Here is an 18,286-nt window from a genome sequence, read left to right on the forward strand (position 1 = left end):
TGGTAATTCTGTAACTTATGTGGAAAAAATGAGGATATAGAATAACTAATTCAGCTTTCTTTTAACTTATCAGCTTTCTTTAAACTTAAAAAAAAAATCTAAGGATATAATTACTTGATTTCAAGAATTATGAAACTATTAAAAAAAGAGAGTGATATATTGGTATATGGAATTACAGAAGTATAATTAAGTAGAATGTCCAAAAATAGACATTCTTATTCAAATTCAATAAACTTATATTCACATATTCAATAAATTGATTTTGACAAAGATTCTAAATCTAATATGGAAAGAAAAATCTTTTTAACAAATGTTGAAATACTGGATATCCATATTAGAAATAAATGAAGCTCTCCTATAACCCTTCAAAACATCAAAATACCATAAGATTTTAGAGGAAACAAGGAGTATATTTTATTGGACAGGAAACAAAAATCATAAACTATAAAACAAAATGAAATAAAAAATTAGTCAACAACAAAAAATTAGATATCTATTCACCAAAAAAAAATTAATAAAATTAATACAAAACCAGAATACTGGGCAGCCCTGGTGGCTCAGTGGTTTAGTGCCACCTTCAGCCCAGGACGTGATCCTGGAGACCTGGGATCGAGTCCCACATCGGGCTCCCTTCATGGAGCCAGCTTCTCCCTCTGCCTGTGTCTCTGCCTCTCTCTCTCTCTCTCTCTCTCTCTCTCTCTCTGTGTGTGTCTCTCATGAATAAATAAATAAAATCTTAAAAAAAAAAAAAAAAACAGAATACTGAGGGACATATCCCAAAATGTATTCTGACTGAGCATTTATCCAAATATGTAACATATACCAATCAATAATAAAATGATTAATAACTGAATATAAAATGGATAAAAGGTATGGATACACACTTCAAAAGTTACAAATGACTTATAATCACATGAAAAGATGCTCAAGACAGTCAATATGCATATTAAATCAATCATGAATTAATTTAATTAAATTAATTACATTAATGATGAAATACCACTTTAATGAACCAGAAGGACTGGACCAAAAAAAATTAAGATTTATTTATTTATGCATTTATTTGAGATATTAATGATATTAATCTTAAAAATTTTATAAGAGAAAAAAAGCCACAAAAAATAAGTATATATTGCATGGATCCAAAGTCAAAATTTATCCATGGTATTTCAAATTAGATAATATCATGGGAAGGAAAGAGGCACAGAGGATCTTTCTGTTGGAAAGAATGGAAAAAAAATAAAAAAATTTAAAAAAAAAGAAAAAAAAAAGAAAGAAAAAAAAAGAAAAAAAAAAGAATGGAAATGTACTGCATCTTGTTTGAGTGATAGCTTCATAGATCTTTTAAAAACTAATCTAAAACACTGCTTAAAATCCATGCATTTCTTTTAGCAGTAATTAAGAAGCAAATCTTGAATTTCTAAATCCATAGGATCTGAAACAATATAAAGGCATATGCTGCTGTAGCAAAGTTTCATACTTCTTGGTCACTGCTGATTTGTCAGATGGAATGTCGACAAAAATAATGAAATATCTGCTTTGAAGAATCAGTTTTCTTATCTGATATAATAAAACAATACCACAGGATACAGAAATATTTTGTTTAAGAACAATAAGACTGAGTGTCCAGTGACTTGCCCCTGGTAAAAATATTTTTCAACATCTGTTTAAATAAAACCTGTTAAAAAGTAAATGTATTTTATATATTATTAAGTTAATAAGGTTAGTTAACCCCCTAAGTCAATAGAGATGTTTTCAACTGAAAACTTAATAGAGTGTGGAGGATAAAACTCCTCTGGTTATTAATCGCACCACAATGTGGTTTTCCCAACAGGGTGTCTCTTCTAAGTAGCACTCTACCATCTGCAACCCCTAGGCAATAAATTCTGAAGATGGATGTAATAGCAACTTGGAAACAGGACTTTTCAAACTGAAAGATGTTATTATTCTTTCCAGTATGCTACTATTTGTGCGGTAAGGCTACGTATCTATCATGCCTTAATTCCTAAGTAATTATACCTTAGATCTGAGGCTTGAAATCATAATCAACCAAAAACTGGAGTTCCTGATAAAATTGGAGTCCAAACTATTGTGCTAACAAGTAGCTCAGTGGTTTTAATCTATAGCTGCCTATTATAATCAGCAAAGATTTAAAAATAAGTAAATAAAGAGCCTGAGTTTCATCCCAAAGGAATTTAATTGTGATCTAGGAAGTCATGCTAAGGCATCAGCAATTTTTAAAACCTTATCAGTTGATTTTATTGTGCTACAAGGGTTTAGATTTGCTGATAACAAACACTAAATATTGATACCTGAACACATCAGAGGATACAAGTGGGGAGCAGACAGGTGGGCATAAAAGCCCAATTATTGGGGCAGCCTGGGTGGCTCAGCGGTTTAGCGCTGCCTTCAGCCCAGGGCCTGATCCTGGAGTCCAAGGATCGAGTCCCACGTCAGGCTCCCTGCATGGAGCCTGCTTTTCCCTCTGCCTGTGTCTCTGCTCTCTCTCTCTCTCTCTCTCATTCTCTCTTTGTCTCTCATGAATAAATAAATAAAGTCTTAAAAAAAATCCCAATTATTACTAAAACGAGCACACTAGGAGCAATATAATCAGCTGACAGACAGCCATGATTGGCAGCCCTGGGGAAAAAAAAATATATGGATTACCTTGAGCTACTGAAGGATGAAAACAAAAGAAAGTTATATTGGTCAGTAATTTTATGTTCAAACCTTTCTTATTAATGATTTTGCTCTTCTGCACAAAGTGAGATTTCGAGTATGAGGAATGCTGCAAGTGGTGGTTCTCATGTGCATAAAAATCACCTCTTATATAAATTGTAAATGAGGTCTTACTCTAGAAGTTCTTTCAAATCGTTCTTTGGTAGGACTCCTGAATCCTTTTTTTTTTTTTTTAATCCTTTTTTTTTTTTTAAGAAAAAATTCATGAAAGACACACACACACACACAGAGAGAGAGAGGCAGAGACACAGGCAGGAGAAGCAGACCCCATGCCCGGAACCTGATGTGGGACTCGTTCCTAGGTCTCCAGGATCATGCCCTGGGCTGAAGGCATCGCTAAACCACTGAGCCCCCGGAGCTGCCCTGAATATGCTTTTTAAATCCTATTTATTCCGATGCAGTTTGTCCACAGTTTGCATTTGGATAAATAGTGTCTTAAAGGATGGAGATGTCCTAAACAGAATAAATTATGTGGTGTAAAAACGAAATGAAAGCAATATTTAGGAAAAGAAAATGTAACAAAGAAGAAAGAAAATAAATTCTATCATTTGATCATGTTTTTTCATAGAAAAAAACAAAATTATCTTTATTACAGAAAAATACAGATAACTCACAGCCCATGTCAGCTATAATCAGTAAGAAAATAAAATCACATCTAACATCAGGTATAACATTAACATTCTATGATTCAGTTATAGTTAGGTGAAGTGTAGGATTAGCCATGTATTTGGAAAAGCATTTCCTGTTTATAGGTAAGGATTGATTCTGACTCCGTGTGATTTACTTCTTGATTCAAGTGAGTGTTTTGTCTAGTGTCTGTTAACAGTGATCAAATGTGATTGCAATTGGAATCATTTGGGGGATATTTCTAAAAACACTCATATTTGGATCTCATGTCTACGGACACACCAGGGCAAAGCTTGGGCATTGAAGTTTTCGAAGTTCTTCAGATGATTATTAACATGCAGATTTTGAGAATGACTGCCTTAGGTAAAAGCTGGCTTACTAACATTACTGGTGGGGGAAGAGAGGACTAGCTGAGGACAAAGCATATTAACAAGTCCTTGAAACAGGCAGAGTGACCTTCCTCTAGGAACTCAACTACTGCCTCGATGTTCATACTTTACTAAGGGCAAAAGGGAATCTTAGCCCAACTCCCAGGATCTTGTGAGTCTACTTTAATAAATAAAAATTCCTTTAGAAACTTCCTTTATCTCTAAACCCTCAAGTTACGTTTTGGCATTCATCCCCTAAGCAGGTTGCCCACTGATAAACATCTGAAGGGTCTCATGACTCAGGTTTTATCAGATGGTAATAAGTGACCTTTTCCCAACAATAGCTAGCCCTCAGGGTCCTGGAAACCTTGCTTCTGAAATTCCTTAGAGAGTATGCTATCCTCAAACCCCTCCCAACTCCCAGTTATATAATCAACCACGCCTCACAGACCTGGGCAGCCACTCACCCTGCCCACTGGTCCATTCCTCATACTTTAATAAAACCACCATTTTGCACTAAAGACATCTCAGGAATTCTTTCTTTGTCGTTGGCTCTGGACCTCATCTATATTCCAAAACTTTATCAACCAAAACTCAACTAACTGAGAATTATGCGTTAAGAATTGTTTTAAAGGATCTGAACTCCTAAGTGAGCCTCAGCTTTATAATATTGTCAAATCACTGTATTATGGACAAACTGAATCTTTTTTTTTGTTTGTTTTTGATGGCATCATTTTATTTTTATATTTGTATTTAAATTCAATTAATTAACATATCCTATATTATTAGTTTCAGAGGTAGAGATCAATGATTCATCAGTCTTATATAATGCCCAGTGCTCATTACATTACCCAGTTACCCCATCCCCCAGCCTCGCCCCCCTCCAGCAACCCTCAGTTTGTTTCCTATGATTAAGAGTCTCTATGGTTTGTCTGAATCTTTCTTAGAGAAAAAAAAAAATGAGGTAATTGAAATCAGTGCAGAATTATAGTTGGAATTTTGCACAATTTACCCTGCTTCCCTGTTTTTCCTCTGGCTAGCCAAATGAGTTTCCCTGAAGCCAATACCAGAGCATATGATTGTTCCATTTTTCAACAAAAATAATTATATTGACCTACCTAACACTTCTTTATAAGAAGTTTATAATAAAATATTTCAAAGGCATTCACAGATCTAAAGTTATATGTCAGTGATAAATAATCATTGCTTTTTGTTTTTGACTCCCTCTTCATTGATCATACTGCAGGTCTGTTAAGATCTTTGACTCCAGAACCTATTCACTTGCCAAATATTTTAATAAAAGGTATTTCTAAGGAAGCACAACTGCACATAATCATGCTATTTCATTTTATGGCTGTAGCCATAAAAAATATTTTGCTCCTGCAAAGTGACGGAAATAATAGTACTATTAATCCAGATAGGTAAATATTTTTTGTTTTTGTCATGTTTTAAAAATAATAACTAGAATTTATTTCTTTTAAATTTAGTCACTTTATAAAAATTTTTTATGTGACTCTATATCTTTGATATGAGATGGATACTCTGTATAGTTTGGGGTTATTAACTATTTTCTTACATTTTGAAGATTGGTATCATATTTTTTGTAAAACAGTGCTGTTATTACATCAAAAAATCAAAATAAAATGCAAGTAAGATCCCAATAAAAACCCCAAACTTCCTATCCATTAATAAATTTACCTACTAGTAATAAAAGCTCAAGATAGGCAAAATTCTAAATATAAGAGTATAGAGTAATTGTCAGTTTTTAGTTATTAAAAGTGTAGATTTTACATTTATATCTGTTCTTAACTAAAATATTTTAAATGATGCACAACATACATGTAAAACAATATAGTAAACTATATTATAAACTTGTAACACAGCCAAAAATGTGTTATTTTACATATATGTCACAAGAAATACATTTAGTAAAGGATGATAATGTTGATAACCAAGGAAATCAGAACTTTAAAAGTCAAGTTATTTTCCCCAAAATTTTTCTAGTGCAAACATTACTCATAAACAGGACATATTTACTTCACACATTTATCTTCTTCCCAATGTGCATCTTTGATAAATATCCAGGTATCCTAAAGCATCCAGGTAAAACATAGTTGAGATGAAAAATAGATAAAATACTGATATTGTTTTAAGAAGAACTTACATTTTTGAGTGTCCAAATAAGCAAAATAAAAATAAAATGTCACAATATAAACTATACTTAAAATAAATACTATAAATTTAAACAAATGAAATAAATAAGTAATACATTGAGCCAAAGCCTCTTAATAGCATGTCATACATATTTAAGTAATACACCATTTAAGGAAATAATTTAATTCAAATACGAGAAAGGAGTAAAATTATCTACTACTTTAAGATACTCAATTTTAATGCCATTCATTGAAGTAAAAACATCGTTTTAATAATCTGTGAAATGTTGGTCGGGTGGTTTGAACCAGACGAAGACAGAACCGAAGCCGGGCACAGGCAGTGGACGTGGTCCCGCCAGGAGCCGAAGATGGCAGTGAACGTATACTCAACGTCCGTCACCAGTGATAACCTAAGTCGACGTGATACGCTGGCCTGGATCAATGAGTCTTTGCAGCTGAATCTGATAAAGAGTGAACAGTTGTGCTCAGGGGCTGCCTATTATCAGTTTATGGACATGCTATTCCCTGGCTCCATCGCCTTGAAGAAAGTGAAATTCCAGGCTAAACTAGAGAATGAATACATCCAGAACTTCAAAATACTACAAGCAGGTTTTAAGAGAATGGGTGTTGACAAAATAATTCCTGTGGACCAATTAGTAAAAGGAAAGTTTCAGGACAATTTCGAATTTGTTCAGTGGTTCAAGAAGTTTTTTGATGCAAACTATGATGGAAAAGACTATGACCCTGTAGCTGCCAGACAAGGTCAAGAAACTGCAGTGGCTCCCTCCCTTGTTGCTCCAGCTCTGAACAAACCGAAGAAACCTCTCAGCTCTAGCAGTGCAGTTCCACACAGGCCCATTGCAACGCACAGAACTACTGCAACCCCTAAGGCTGGCCTGAGTGTGGTGCGAAAAAATCCTGGTGTGGGCAACAGGGATGATAAAGCAGCTGAATTGATGCAGCAGGTCAATGTATTGAAACACCATCGAAGACTTGGAGAAAGAGAGAGAGATTTCTACTTTGGAAAGCTAAGAAACATTGAATTGATTTGCCAGGAGAATGAAGGGGAAAACAACCCTATATTGCAGAAGATTGTGGACATTCTCTATGCCACAGATGAAGGCTCTGTGATATCTGATGAAGGGGGCCCACAGGAGGAACAAGAACAGTATTTTTCTTTTTTTTTTTTTTTAATTTTTATTTATTATAGTCACAGAGAGAGAGAGAGAGGCAGAAACATAGGCAGAGGGAGAAGCAGGCTCCATGCACCGGGAGCCCGACGTGGGACTCAATCCCGGGTCTCCAGGATCGCGCCCTGGGCCAAAGGCAGGCGCCAAACCGCTGCGCCACCCAGGGATCCCGGAACAAGAAGAGTATTATTAACAGCCTGGACCAGCAGAGCAACATCCGAATTCTTCACTCCAAATCATGTGCTTAACTGTAAAATATCCCCTTTTATTATTCTTAGAGGACTCACTGGTTTCTTTTCATGAGCAAACAGTACCTCTGCTTAAAGTGCACTTTGCAGAAGTTTCACCCCTTTTCCAATGAGTTTGAGTTAGAAGCTTTTACCCTGTAGCAGAGCAGTATTAGCATTTAGTTGGGTCACCTGGGGAACAGAGAGGCTGACCATGGGGCTCACTGTGTGGATGCTGATAACACTCACTGCTGGAGAAGGTGCTTTTATGTCCTACACTGAGGTGGAGTCCTCAGTAGAGATATGTAAAGACTGATTTGAGTTTTAAGCTAATGTGAAATCTTGGCAGAGAACGTTTTAATAAATAAATGCCTTAAGAGTATTTAAAATATGCTTCCATATTTCAAAATATAAAATGTACCATGACAGGAGATTTTACATGTTTGATATGGTGTCTGGGAAGGAGGAGCCAGACTTCTGGACCTTTGGAATCTGCTGTTCACAGGCCTTGCAGGGCTGCTTGAATCCTTGAAGTGTCTAGACCTTGGCTCAAAAGGGAAGTTTAAAAAGTTGCTCTGTAAAGCCATTTGGTGTCCTTGACCAATCGTATCTCTCCTCTAAGAAGCAAGAGGCATTGTTGCCTGGATGAATGGAGGGCATGTTTCAGCCCTGAGATGTTTGCGTTGAAGAGCTTGAATTTCATTGAACATTTCTCTGACGATTTTTCCAGTTATCCCTAAAATTTCTATGTATTGTGTTTTTGGGAAATGAGGTATGTCCAGTTTCTAAATCTAACAACTACTTTCGGGGACTTGCCCAGATCTCTGGAATTTGAATGGGGGTCATGTCCCATTTTACTGTCTTTTAAGTTTACGTTGAACATGTTTCTCTTCTCTGCTCCCCATGCCCACTGGGGACTCCTCTTTGGCTCCTTAAAGTTTGCTGCTTAGAGTGTAAGTTCAGCAGGCAGGTAGTCACGCCGCAAGTTCTTTCCAGACCTCTGGCAAAGGGAGTGACCAGTGAAGGCCATTGCTACCTTAGGATCTGCAAGGCTGGGTGTTTTCGGTACCTGCTGTCCACCGCCCTCCACTGTTATCGGAATACTTTGCCAGTGCACTAATCTCTTTGGAGATAAAATTCGTTAGCATGTTACTAAATGTTAATTTTCTTTTGCAGAAGATAAGTACCGTGTCTGAATTAATTATTAATATTTAAAATATTTAATTCCTTAACTCTTCCTCATTGCTTTGCCCCTAGCCTATTCAGTTCCTTTGTTTGACAGAATTCTGCAAAATGTGTGTCACCCACTACTGAGATTGTTCAGCCCCTGATGTATTTGTATTGATTTGTTCCTGGTGGTAGCTGGTCCTAAAATATATGTAGAAAGCAGATATTTTATGATAAAATTGTTGTATAGTGCATGCTCTGTGTGGAATTCAAAGGAAAACCCAGATTCAGTGATTAACAATGCCAAAAAATGCAAGTAACTAGCTATTGTTCAAATAACAGTGGTGCTATTTCTCTTTTGTGGCCTTTTAGACTTTTGTTGCCCTAAATTCCATTTTATTGGGAACCCATTTTCCGCCTGGTCTTTCTTGACAGGGTTTTTTTCTACTTTAAACAGTTTCTAAATAAAATTCTTTATTTCAAGAAAAAAATAATAATTTGTGGAATGTTGTAAATATTATGCTCTTATTTTTATGAAGGCATGACAACGAATAAAATTTTGGGGTTACATACGGTTTATGTTTTTTTCTCTTCTTTCAATTCCAGACATATTCACTATAACACCAAGTTTTAGTTTTTGGTATATTCTCTTCAATAAACACAAAAGCTTTGGGGCACTGGGTGTCTCAGTGGTTCAGCATTTGCCTTCAGCTCTGGTCATGATCCCTTGGGTCTTGTGATTGAGGCCCGCATCAGGCTCCTTGCAGCCTGCAAGGAGCCTGCTTCTCCTTCTGCCTATGTCTCTGCCTCTCAGTGTGTGTCTATCCTGGATAAATAAATAAAATCTCAAAAAAAAAAAAAAAAAGACAAAAGCTTTAAAAGTAATGTATAGCATTGAGGCAATGAGAGGAAGAGACTGGAAAAGAGAAAGGAAGAACAGTTTTGAACTTCATATACCTCAGTTGGTGACAAATTTCTAGGAACTATTTGTTCTCCTTAATGTTTGTTCTCCTTTTAAATGAATTTTTAGCTGCCTTGCACCTTGCTGGCACAGACACTTACTTGTCCTTTATCAGCTGTGAAAATAAGTTTAAAAAAAAAAAAAAGTTCTCCAGGAGGCAGTTGTGGTGTCTATTTCAAAGTGGCCAACTCCTGCCCACTGGCCTTGGCGGCACTCATAGGAGGATCATTAGGGAAGCGCAACTGGCTAATTGATCATGGTGTTTCTAGAAGTGAAGCAGATAAGCCCAATAAATTCTTACTTGATCTGTATAAGCAGAGAAGTTTTAGGTCGGGGTCAAGTGAACAGAAGCCTAACTTGAACCATAAAAACAAAGTCAGAATCACTCAATCAGTTACTGATTTGAGTCCATTTATAGACATAAAAGCCCTTGTATGAAGGAGAATCCAGGTCTCCTTGAGGAAGGACACCAATAGACTACAAATAATTTATATTGTTAATCATTCTCCTAACTTTTCCCAAAGTGACCTATGACCTTTTACTGGGGTAAAAGTACATGGGAAAGAGAAAATAATCAGGAATTTCAGTGACTCCTGGGCACTGGCTCTGCACTAACACTAATTATAGGAGACCCAAAACATCACTGTGATCTACCAATTAAAGTAGGCATTATGGAGGTCAGGTGATCAATGTAATTTTAGCTTAGGCCTATGTCACAGTGGGCCCAGTGGTTCCACAATCCTTTTTGAGGATTTCTCTTCTGCATTTCAGAATGGATAATTAGAATAGATATACTCAGCAGCCGTCAGACTCCCCACATTGGTCTGACTTGTGCAGTTAGGACTCTTATGGTGATCTGAGTGGACATCCCTAGGACAGCCTCTATCTTGGAATATGGTAAATGAAAGTAATTCCATTTTCCTGGAAGGATTACAGTGAGTAGTGACACTTCACTTCAAGGGGCTTTGAAGTTTACGGGGATGATGATTTCCACCACATCCGCATTCGACTTGCCTATTTGGTCTGTACAGAAGACAAATGGATCTTGGAGAGTTACAGTGGATTATCATAGCCTGAACCAGGTGGTAACTCCAATTGCACCAGCTATGACAGATGTGGTTTAATTGTTTGAGCAAATTAACACACCCCCTGATTACCTGGTATGGAGCTATCGAGCTGGCAAGTGCCTTTTTTTCCATCCCTGTCAATAAGGTCCATCAGAAACAGTTTGTTTTTAGGTGGCAAGGCCAACAAAACACCTTTACTGTCCTATTTCATGGATACATCAGCTCTTGTGCCGTATGTCATAATTTAGTTTGCACAGATCTTTATCACTTTGCCTTTGCATAAGTTATCACATGGGTCCATTCCATTGATGATATTATACTTACTGGACCTAGTGAGCAAGTAGTAACTACTCTAGACTTACTGGTAAACATTTGAGAGCCAGATGGTAGGAAATAAATGCAAGAAAAATTAAGGGGACTTCTGCCTCAGTGAAATTTCTGGGGGTCCAAGGTATGGGGCATGCTGAAATATCCCTTCTAAGGTAAAGGGTAAATTGTATCTGGCTCCTCCTACAACTAAAAAAGAGGTGCAAAGCCTCTTGGGCATATGTATTTTATATACAGCATATTCTTCATTTGGATGTGTTACTCCAGTACATTTACTGAGTGATTCAAAAAGCTGCTAGTTTTGATTAGAGCTCAGAATCGGACAAGGCTCTGAAACAAGTCCAGGATTCTGTACAAATTGCTGTGCCACTTGTGCCATATGATCTAGCAGAGCCAGTGGTGCTTAACGTGTCAGTAGCAGATAAGGATACTATTTGGAGCCTTCGGTAGGGCCCTTTCAGTGAATCACAGCACAGGTTCACAGGATTTGGGAGCAAAGCCCTGAAATCATCCTCAGATAACTATTCTCCATTTGCAAGGCAGCTTTAGGCTGCTACTGGGCCTTGGTTGAGACTAGACATTTCACCATTGACCAGTAAGTTACTATGTGGCCTGAGCTACCCATTATACATTCTTATTTGACCCATTAAGCCATGAGTTGGGTGTGCACAGCCAAACTCCATCATGAGTTGAAGTGAAATGTAAGTGATTGGACCCAAACACACCCTCAAGGCATAAATAGGATGATGTGAGGAAGTGGCTCAAATGCCCATTTTCCAACTCCTGCTATGCTGCCTTCTCTCTCCCACGCTGCATCTGTGGCTTCATGGTGAGTTCCTTGTGAGGAAGGCTAGGCCTTGGTCTGGTTTGCCGATTATTCTGTACAATATGTGGCACCAATCAAAAGTGGACAGCTGCAGCACCACCCCACTCTTTCCTGAAATATCCCTGAAGCATAAGTGGTGAAAGTAAATCCTCCCAACAGGCAGGACTTCAAGTAGCGTTCCTGGTTGTTCACTCCACTTGGAGGGAGAAACAGCCATACATGTGCTTATGTACCAACTTATTGGCTATGGCTGGTGATTTGTCTGGAAGGTCAGGGACTTGGAAGGAATGTTATTGGAATATTGGTTACAAGAAAACCTAGAAAATAAGTATGTGGATATACCTAATATATGGAAGGGAAAAAATGAAGAATTTGTTTTATATGTGAATGCTTACCAAAGTGTGATCTCAGCAGAGGAAGAATTGTAATTAAGTGGATAGGATGACATAGTCTGTGGATACCACTCAGCTCATGAATAAAGTCATGGTGGCAGGGATGGAGGTCAAGCATGGGCTCAGCAATATGGACTTCCACTCATCAAGGCCGCATGGCTATGATCGTCCCTGAATGCCCACTCTGCCAGCAGCAGAGACCAACACTGAGTCCCCAGAAAGGCACCATTTCCTAGTGTGATCAGTCAGCTACCTTATGATAGGTTCATTATGTTGGACTGCTTCCACCGTGGAAGTGGCAGGGTTTTTCTTACTGGAATAGAGACTTACTGTGGATATGGACTTGCATTCTCTGAATGCAATGCTTCTGCCAGAACTGACATTCATGGACTTACAGAATGCATTATTCATTGTCATGGTATTCCACCTAGGATTGCTCCTACACAGCAAAAGAGGTGTGGTAGTTGGCTTTTCTCTTGGAATTCACTGGTCTTACCATGTTCCTCACTGTCCTGAAGCAGCTGGCTTGATAGAACAGTGGAAAAGTCTTTTGAAGACTTATTACAACACCAGGTAGATGCAATACCTTGCAAGGCTGGGCAGTGTTCTCCAGAAAGGTTTGTGTATTCTGAATTAGCAACAAGTATATGGTACTGTTTCTTCCATAGCCAGGATTAACAGGTTCACTAGAAAAATTTTTACTCTCTATTCCTGTGAACATATGCTTTCCTGCTCTAAAGATTCCAGAGCGAAGAATAATTCCACCAGGAGATATAACAGTGACTCCACTAAACTGGAAGTTAGGACTGCTGCCCAGCTGCTTTGGACTTCTCATCTTCTGAATTAACAGGCAAAGAAGAGAGTTGCTTTGCTGACTAGGGTGATTTATCCTGACTACCAAGGAGAAATTGGACTACTACTCCGCAATAGATACTGTGAGGAACAGTATGACTGGAGTACAGGAGATCCCTTAGGCTGTCTCAGTATTACCTTGCCATGGGAACAAGGTCAGTAGAAATTACAAGCCAGTACCTGTGGGACTACCATTGACTCAGGCTTGTCAAGAATGAAGGTTTGGGTCACCTCACCAGGGAAAAACCATGAACAGCTGAGGTGCTTTCTGAAGGCAAAGGGAATATGGAATGTGTACTGGAAGAATGTTAAAATACTAGCTACAACCATATGACCAGTTATAGAAATGAGGGTTGTAATTATCATGGGTATTTCTCTTTATTTTGTTCTGAACACATTTGAATAGATAAATAGTTATAAAATATCCTTTTTTTCTTCCTCTTATCCCTTTATATAACATAAGATGTATTGAATTTTATATCATAGTATTTAAGCATTATTAATACTGTATCCTAATATTTAAGTTATAAGATATCAAGAAGGATAAACCACTCAGATTTTTCGTCTTTTTCTAGGGAAGGTTTAGGGCATTTTAGTTGTATGCAGAATAGTTGCATTATGGAACTATGGTGGAACTATGACCTCATTATTGCCATTATTTAGAGATTAAATATAGTTTAAGGAGATGTTCCAGCGTGACAAGGTATAGACTTGTGATGGAGAATTTTATATGTCACTTGAGGGGGCTAAAGGATGCCCAGGTATCTGGCTAAATATTATGTCTGAGTATATTTGTAAGAATATTTTCGGAAGAGATTAGAATTTGAATTGGCAGTCTGAGTAAAGTGGATTGACCTCCCCATTTCAATTTATTGAGGGCCTGAATAGAAAAAAAAAAAAAATGGTGGGGAAAGAGAGAATTTGCTCCCTCTGTGTCTCCCTCCCTCTCTATCTCTCTCCATCTCCCCCTTTCTCTATGTTTCCCTCTGACTATATGAGATGGGGAATCACTCTTCTTCTGCCCTCTCTGCTCCTTCTTCTCAGGCCTTCAGACTCAGACTGAAATTTATACCGTTGGCTCCTGGTTCTCAGGTCTTTGAACCATACCACCAGCTTTCCTGGGTCTCCAGATTGTAGAAGGGAGACCATGGCACTTTGCAGCCACCATAGTCATATATACCAGTTCCTTATAATAAACTTTATTTTAGATATATATCCTATTGGTCTCTTTTTCTGGAGAACTCTAATACAAGTGCATAATCATTCTTAACTCTTTGATTCTTTGAGTTATTTTTCTTATTAAACAGAGCAATCCTAGCACCCTTTTCCCACTAGCTCTTGTCTTGAAGGAAGAACCTCTACACCATGCTACTATAATCATGTTGCTTGCCTTAGAGCTAAGAGTGACTCCCACTGAGAAATGGGTGAAAGAGATGTGCTCTCCTTTTGCATTTTCTCCTAATGCATTGTCTCTGAATGCAGTGTCTAAGTAGTAGTTATCTGAATCTTTCTGTGTTTTTTTTAATTTTTTGCTTGTTTAATTTTTATAAACAAACTTGCAATATTTCTGGACATTTTCTTTATAGCATGTTTTCATGAACAGAGCATACTGAACATTCTAATTATTTATTTAAAATTTTGCTTTAACTTTTATATGCATTTTGCTTATGAAAATATCATAGTTTTCTAAGGAAATAAAATACTAAAATATAGAATAAATTTATCACCTCTCATTTCAGAGAGTTTGCTGCTGGGCTGCAACTTAAAGTTGATATCCCTCACATTGATGGGATGCAGACTCAATAGAACCCTTATAAATGATGTAACTCTTTCAAATAGTCTTTAAACACAACTGTTGTTAGGAAATTAGAGAAGAAGCCAGGGACAATTTTAAAAATGTAGGAGCATGGGACAGAAAAGTGTCAGTCAAGAATGCCACCAAGACTTATCTTTTAACCAGGAGACTGATGTCATTTATTTTCTCATTTGTGTATCAGTCTTCTACTGAACCAAGAAGATTTTTATGACCTTCTCAAAACTAGTTTCCTTCATAAATCCAAATCTTATTTCAAAGTTTCACTTTATTACTTCATTTCCTTTTCTTTTTCTGGCAAGTGAACCAAATCCACAGAACTGCCAATGGAACTTTCTGAGGTCTTATGTGAAGTGTGATGAATTTAGTTCAACTCCTCTAGCAACAAAAGAAAGATCTGAAAAAATGTAATTTATTGATAAAATAAAACCTAGCACTCCCAAAAATATAGTGTAGATGCAAAAAATAATTTAATAATCAAAGTAATTCTCCTATCTTGCTTGGCACATAACATTTCACCAAATTTCTGTATGTGGACATGAAGGCAGGAGTTTAGGAAATAATACCAATTATTTAAAATATATAACCAAGTTCAATAAAGCATTGGAGTATAAATGAATTTTACTGAAAATAATGAAAGTGGTTGACAGACTGGTAGATGTGTTCTTTCTCCTTTCTCTTTTTGTAAAGTTATCATGAGGACACATGTTTTGAGCTTTATACAAGAAGTCAGGAATGGAATTTCTGATTAATTCCCTTGATTAAGGAATGGAAGGAGAAGAAGGGGGAGGTGTCAGGGACATTGTATATTTTATTTTTCAAACCAAATCTCTACTCTGAATCTGAATCACTTAGAGGCCTTATTAGACCACAGATTGTTGGGCCCACCACCAAAATTTCTGATTTAGTAGGTTTTGGATGAGGCCGGATACACTGAATATCAAGCAAGTTTTCAGGTAATGCTATTCTGGAGATCACATTTTGAGAACCACTGCAACAGAGTATAATGGAAGATAAGTAGAAGTTTCCAAGGAGATGAGATGGTCCAAATGTCAAATATAATTGAGTATTCAGGAATAATAAGTACTGAGCACTGACAACTTGATTTCCTGTTTTAGCATATTTGATTTCCTTAATTATCCTACAAATGAGTTAGAATTTAGTAAGTTCAATTAATGACATTAATAGCATAAAAAATTGCAAGTATATGTGTATGGCTAAGAAATTAATGCAGTAAATATAAATTGATTAAAGGGTTGATGATAAAGAAGGCTTTGAAAGGATAGGTAAGGGTTTTTAGGGTCTTTCATTCTGAGTCTCTTAAGATAATAAACAAAATGATCATTTTTTCCCATGCTTCAGTGATAATATGAAGAAAATGTTATCTTCTTAGTGCTGGTAGGAATTCCATTGTAAAAAGGGATGAGCTTTATAGGACTGGCCAGAAGCTTTATAGGACTGGCCAGAAGTGTGGCTCCCACACTTTATGCAGAGGAACTTACTGTAATAAAGGAGAAAGGAGGAAAAAAGAATAAAGAATTTATAAAACTCAACACCCAAAAACCAAATAATTCAGTTAAAAAATGGGCAGATGACATGAACAGACATTTTTCCAAAGACATACTGATGTCTAGCAGACACATAAAAGATGCTCAATTCATCATCAGGGAAATACAAATCAAAATTACAATGAGATATCACCTCACACCTGTCATGATGACTAAAGTTAACAACAAAAGAAACAACAGATGTTGGCGAGGATGCAGAGAAATGGATATCCTCTTATACTGTTCATGGGGATGCAAACTGGTTCAGCTACTCTGGAAAACAGTATGGAAGTTCCTCAAAAAGTTAAAAATAGAACTAATCTATAATCCAGCAATTGCACTACTAGGTATTTACCCAAAGGATATAAAAATACAGATTCAAAGGGTTACATGCACCCTGATGTTTTTTTTTTTTTTTTAAAGATTTTATTCATTTAATCATGAGAGACACCAGAGAGAGGCAGAGACACAGGCAGAGGGAGAAGCAGGCTCCATTCAGGGAGCCTGATGTGGGACTTGATCCCGGGACTCCAGGACCACATCCTGGGCCAAAGGCAGGTGCTAAACCACTGAGCCACCCAGGGATCCCCCTCACCCTGATGTTTATAGCAGCATTATCAAATTATGGAAAGAGCCCATATGTCCATTGACTGATAAAGAGAAAGAAGTGATATATGTATATATATTATATGTATAATATATATATATGAATTCATATATATATATATGAATATTGCCTAGCTATCGAAAAGAATGAAATCTTGCAGGCACTCCGGGTGGCTCAGCGGTTATCGCCGCCTTCAGCCCAGGGCGATCCCGGAGCCCCGGAATCTAGTTCCACGTCGGGCTCCCTGAATGGAGCCTGCTTCTCCCTCTGCCTGTGTCTCTGCCTCTCTCTCTCTATGTCTATCATGAATCAATCAATCAATCAATCTTAAAAAAAAAAAAAAAAGGAATGAAATCTTGCCATTTGCAATGATGTGAATAGAGCCAGAGTGTATTATGCTAAATGAAACTCAGCCAGAGAAAGACAGATACCACATGATTTCATTCATATGTGGAATTTAAGAAATCAAACAGATGGACATGGGGGGAAAAAGGCAAGCCAGAAAACAGACTCTTAGAACAAACTGAAGGTTACAAGAGGGGAGGTAAGTGGAGGATGGGCTAAAAGGGTGATGAGTATTAAGGAGGGCATTTGCTGTGATGAGCCATGGGTGTTGTGAGAAATCACTGAATTCAACACTTGAGGGATGCCTGGGTGGCTTAGCGGTTGAGTGTTTGCCTTTGGCTGAGGGTGTGATCCCAGATTCCCGGTTTTGAGTCCCATATCAGGCTCCTTGCATGGAGCCTGCTTCTCCCTCTGCCTGTGTCTCTGCCTCTCTCTCTCTCTCTCTGTGTGTGTGTGTGTGTGTGTGTGTGTGTGTGTGTGTGCCTCATGAATAAATAAATGAAAGCTTTAAAAAAATTTTTTTAAAAGCTTGAAGAAAAGGAGGAAAAAAGAGACTGGAAAGGATTGTATGGAGTGATCCAGTGGCCTGGGGCCAGGAAAAGAATCACCTCTACTAGACAGCTTCCAGTGAAATTCTATGCAATGTAATCATACTTCTCTCTGGTACCTCTTCATCATAGAGCAGATATAACTGGGCCTCTTGTGGAGGCCAGTGAAAAAGCTAGCCTGTGCATATAGATTTTCACACAGATCCAAGACACTTAGAGCTGATGTACATTGATGTGTTAATTCAGTAAATTAGCACATAAAATAACCTCTTTGTTCTCCTAATTTATATGTGATAATTTAAATATAAGACTGAAAGATTCTTCATAGTGATCAAAAAGTTTAATCATCACTATTTTAGCATCTTACATAAAAAATAAAATTTCTAGTATCTTCAGAAAAATCAGGATATTTTCACCGAAGGGAATATAATGGAAAACTCTAATTCATGGTAAAAAGATTTCTTTATGTTGTATCCAAATCCATTCCTTCCTAACTTCAAACCACTGGCTTTGATCTGTTAGTTCTTCCT

General features: G+C 37.3%; 1 pseudogene; it reads left to right on the forward strand.

Annotated features, from left to right (window-relative positions):
- Window positions 1–6,185: 6,185 nt before the first annotated feature.
- LOC144289185 (microtubule-associated protein RP/EB family member 1 pseudogene) lies at window positions 6,186–10,556 on the forward strand (annotated as a pseudogene).
- Window positions 10,557–18,286: the final 7,730 nt, after the last annotated feature.

Source organism: Canis aureus, chromosome 18, assembly GCF_053574225.1.
Source record: "Canis aureus isolate CA01 chromosome 18, VMU_Caureus_v.1.0, whole genome shotgun sequence".
Lineage (NCBI taxonomy): Eukaryota > Metazoa > Chordata > Mammalia > Carnivora > Canidae > Canis > Canis aureus.